Source organism: Bubalus bubalis, chromosome 6, assembly GCF_019923935.1.
Source record: "Bubalus bubalis isolate 160015118507 breed Murrah chromosome 6, NDDB_SH_1, whole genome shotgun sequence".
Lineage (NCBI taxonomy): Eukaryota > Metazoa > Chordata > Mammalia > Artiodactyla > Bovidae > Bubalus > Bubalus bubalis.
This window is the reverse complement of record NC_059162.1, coordinates 12,368,062-12,372,831: the sequence shown is the minus strand read 5'-3', so window position 1 is coordinate 12,372,831 and position 4,770 is coordinate 12,368,062. Positions and strand designations below refer to the sequence as shown.

The 4,770-nt window shown below is 46.4% G+C and overlaps 1 non-coding gene across 1 annotated transcript; it reads right to left on the bottom strand.

The window, feature by feature from the left end:
* Positions 1-1,330: 1,330 nt before the first annotated feature.
* On the bottom strand, positions 1,331-1,402 carry TRNAH-AUG. Its single transcript has one exon. It is a non-coding gene; the product is annotated as a tRNA-His (tRNA).
* Positions 1,403-4,770: the final 3,368 nt, after the last annotated feature.

Below are 4,770 nucleotides of genomic sequence, written 5' to 3'. Positions count from 1 at the left end.
GGCAGATTCTTTACCAGCTGAGCCACAAGGGAAGCTGTCTAAGAAAAGAAGACTCTAAACTCATGCATTTGTATGGGCTTGTGAAGGCACTGGAAAGCAAATTAACCCAGTTCCCTATAAGAGATGGAATGGGGGGGCGGGTTGGAGAGCAGGGATGATGAAGATGGTAAAAATGAGACTTCTCAATACATTCCTTTTTATATCATTCTTTAAACCTTTGAACTTATTCAAAATAAATTATTTAAAGGTACTGAGCAAGGAAAAAATATTTTTTTCTACTTCCTTAATGCTGTATCTATATGAGATGATGGATGTTCACTAGAACTCTTGTGGTAATCATTTCACGATGTACGTAAGTCAAATCATTATGTTGTACACCTTAAACTTATACAGCTCTGTATGCCAATTATATCTCAACAAAACTGTGAAATAAATGAATAAATTAAGGTACTGAAACATTTTGAGGGGAAGAGATTCCTAGAGGACCAAACAAACTGAACAGCTGTGATTCTGTGACAGGCAGCCTCCAAATTGAATAGAAAGAAGACTAGCCAGATATGATTTTGCAACCAGGAAGGTGATATTCCTGTGTGCTAGGTTATACTAACTAGGATCTGTGTGACCAGGTACTTCTGTGAGGTCCTGAATGTGTCAGAGTAAAGTGAGGGAGGTGTTAGGATGTGTTTGTGGGGCTGTGTATGGGAATGTTACAGGGTCCAGTCAATCTAGGGCAACCTAGACAATCCTGATATCTGCAAAATTTGGTGGTAGACTGGTCTGGACAAGGAGGGTGGTAAGAGCTAGATTGTGTTCCCCAAAATCCATGTTTGAGGGTCCTCAGAATGAGACTATATATGGAAATTAGGCCTTTGAAGAAGCAAATAGGACTTCCCTGGTTGTCAAGTGGTTAAGAGTCCACCTGCCAATGCAGGGGACACAGGTTCAATCCCTAGTCCAGGAAGATTCCACATGCTTCGGGGCAACTACTTAAGCCTGAGCCCTAGCACCCATGCTATGCAACAAGAGAAGCCACTGCAATGAGAAGCCAGAGCACTGCACCTAGAGAGTGGTCCTGGATGTAACCAGAGAGAAAGCCAGGAAGACCTTGTGTGGCCAAAAACAAATATTTTAAAGATGTAATTAAATTAAAATAAGATCTTTATGTGAAAGTGAAGTTGCTCAGTCGTGTCCGACTCTTTGCGACCCCATGGACTGTAGCCTACCAGACTCTTTGCGACCCCATGGACTGTAGCCTACCAGGCTCTTCCGTCCATGGGATTTTCCAGGCAAGAGTACTGGAGTGGGTTGCCATTGCTTTCGCCAGGAGATCTTCCCAACCCAGGGATTGAACCCGGGTCTCCTGCATCATAGGCAGATGCTTTACCGCCTGAGCCACCAGGGAAGATCGGTATGGTTGGCCCTAATCCAACATGGCCGGTGTCCTTATTTGAAGAGATTAGGACACACACAAGCACTAAGGGAAACCGTGGGATGGCCTGGGAGAAAAAAAGGAGAGCTGCCTCAGAAGAAACCAGTCTTGCTGACACACTGCTTTGGGACTTCTAGCCTCCAGAGCTGGGAGAAAATGTTTACACCACCCGGTCTGTGGCAGCCACAGCAAACTGATACAGAAGGGAACTGGCCTGAGGGCAGGGAGGACAGCTTTGCTAAGGGGTGAGCTCAGAAGAGAAGCAGGGGCAAGGGGGTGAGAGGGGATGGTGCTGAGGGCGGCACAACTTTGGGGGGTCCTGGAAGAAAAGGAAGAGGGGCAGAGCACAGAAGAGAGGAAGGAGAAGCCCTGTGTGTGTTTGCGGGCTGGTGGGCAGTGAGCGGAAGGTACAAAGTCTCTCATTTCTCTCTCTTAAAATCCCATTTTCCCCAGAGCCAGCCCTTCCCCAGGGCCACACTCTCAATGTCCCTCTGTTCTGCTCGGGGAGCAGAAGGTTTGGCTCCGAGGAGGGCCCAGTACAGAGCCGCTCGCCCCTCCCCGCCATCTGACAGCCCATTGTGCCCACGCAGCTTGGAGGGGTGACTCTGAGGGGCACTCTCCCCCGGCCCGGGAAGGTCTCTGCCTCCCAGGGCTCCCCCGGTGCCGCTGGGAGCAGAGGGGACCGGCTGCCGGGATGGGGAGGGGACGGCGGGTGGGGGCTGGGCAGCCAGGATTGATTGCAGCCTCAGCTGGCGCGGTCCCCTCCCGCCACCTCCGCCCCTCGCCTCGCGGCAGCTGGGCGCGCGCCCTCTCCTTTCTCCAGGTCTTTGTGGCTCCAGTTTATTTTCCAGTTAATGAAGTGGGGAGGAGGCTGCGTGCTGGCTGCTGCCCCTGGAGACGCCGGAGTTCTGAAGGCATCTCCTCCCCGAGGCTGCAGCCTGCGCCCCCACCCCTTCCGCGCCCGCCCCCGCCCCCGCCCCAGGCGGCCTGCGGGTCCCACCTGCCGAACGTCCGCCGCCCGTGGCCTCACCCCGCCCACCCGGGGCCAAGGCCAAGGCCGGCGTCGGGGGCTGTGGGAGCGTAGGGAAAAGCCTGAGGCCAAAGTTGAACTCTCCTGCCGTTGGTCGGCTGTGTGTCTTCCAGCTTTACACTCAGCCGCTCTGAGTGTAAGACGAGCGGTGAAGTCTGGGAACTTAACTCTCCACTCTGGGGCCAGGGGAGGTGAGGGAACAAGGGTTTAGATCAGCGAATACAGGAAATAAGTTTCTGTGTTGTATCCAGGCTTTGCAGCCTGCCAGCTGAGCAACCTGGGGCAGGTTGCCTTACATCTCTGGGACTTTAGTTCCTTCATCTGTAAAATGGAGAAAACAAGTAGTTTCCAATGGGGGAAACAAGTTGTTATTGAGAGGAGTAAATGAGATAATTTCACAGCAAAGCACTTAGAATAATTCGGGCACATAATAAACTTTAGGAAAAGTGTCGCCATTCAGCATTATCTTAATAAAACATCAATGCTATAGACATACATGAATCCTATTTTATGGGGTCCGGAGGTTGCTGCTGTTTTGCTCTGTTTTTTTTTGGGGGGGGGGCTTCATTAATAAAGGAAAAGAATACAAAATTATAAATGCAAAAGTAGGTAGGAAGTGAACATTTGTTTTAAAAATGAATAAAGGATTCATAACTTTACAACATTTAAAAAGTTGGCAAATCAAAATCATTACAATCCAGAAAAAAACATAATCATTTTTATACATTAACTGCCTGACACACCCATTAATATTTTTTGCTACTTTTCTGGCTGCATACCCTTTGATTGATTCCCCATAATGATTCTGTAATTTTTTTTTAGAGAGAGCAGAAGGATAATTCGGTTTTCTTCTGGCATGGTTGATCAAAATTTATCTTTTTATTATCAATAGTCTTTAAAAATGTCTTTCAGCTTTAAAATTGCTGTATTAATGTATGTATGCATGCTAAGTTGCTTAAGTCATGTCCAACTCTTTTCCACTTCATGAACTGTACCTACTAGACTCATCTGTCCATGGGATTCTCCAGACAGGAATACTGGAGTGGGTTTCCATGCCCTCCTCCAGAAGATCTTCCCCACCCAGGGATTGAACCCACATCTCTTATGTCTCCTTCATTGGCACATGGGAAGACCATTATATTGATAATACTATTTATAATTTTAGAGTTGTTATTTTTGGAGGACAAAAAAATCTGTACACTTTTTAAAAAAATAATTGAGCTGTAAGATATCAGGACAGTTTGAGTTTCTTTATGCTGTTGTTGTTCAGTCACTAACTCTTGTCCAATGCTTTGCAAACTATGGACTGCAGCACGCCAGGCTTTCGGTCCTTCACTATCTCCGGGATAGCGATTTGCTCAAACACGTGACCACTGAGTCAGCGATGCCATCCAACCATCTCATGTCACCCTCTGTCTCACCCTTCTCCTCCTGCCCTCAATCTTTCCTAGCATCAGGATCTTTTCCGGTAAGTCAGCTCGTCACATCAAGTGGCCAAAGTATTGTAACTAATCTTAAGTATTTGTTATAAAGGACACCAGTCATTATTAACCAGCTTGTCCTCATTGTAGTGATCTATTATGTTATCTTTATCAAATCACCAAGAAATTGAAAATTTCTCCACTGTAATCATATGTGTTACCCTCTTTATTAATTAGGATATTGAAGAATCCCAGAGCCTTTAGAAAACTATTCTCTTCCTCTTAGCGCAGTATCTCTTTGGGGATAAACTGAGTTTTGTGTTACAATTCTCTTCCTAATGTCAGAATAATTTCTATCTAATCATTTCATATAAAATACACAGGAAACATTTTTGTATGGCTTATTTATAATTTATATGCTACATCATTAGGCATATTCCTGACAGGAAAGAACTTCCATTTTGACAGAGCATCAATGAGAACCAAACCCCTCACTTGCCACATTACATGTCAGGTGATTAGAAAAACTTTCCGTGGACTAGCTTTCCGTGCCTCCAGGTCTGGGTACTAGAGGACATGTTCTCGCCACCACGACCCTCTTGTTCTGCATCTACACGTCCTGATGCTGCCTGAGTCAGCTTGGTGACCACAGGAGCATTCCTAGAATCCACCCTTATACCAGAGGGTGAACATAACCATACATGCAAGTGATTATGAGCTGTATTGTGTAAACACTTTCATCCAACCTAAATGGACTTCCTACTCAATCTCCCCTTAGCCAGGCCCGCAGAATGTCCATGACCTCCTGACCTGAGGGAAAGTGGGGTGGAGGAAAGTAATAATGAAAAGAAAACAGCAGACGTAATCAACTGTGATTACAGTATCTTACT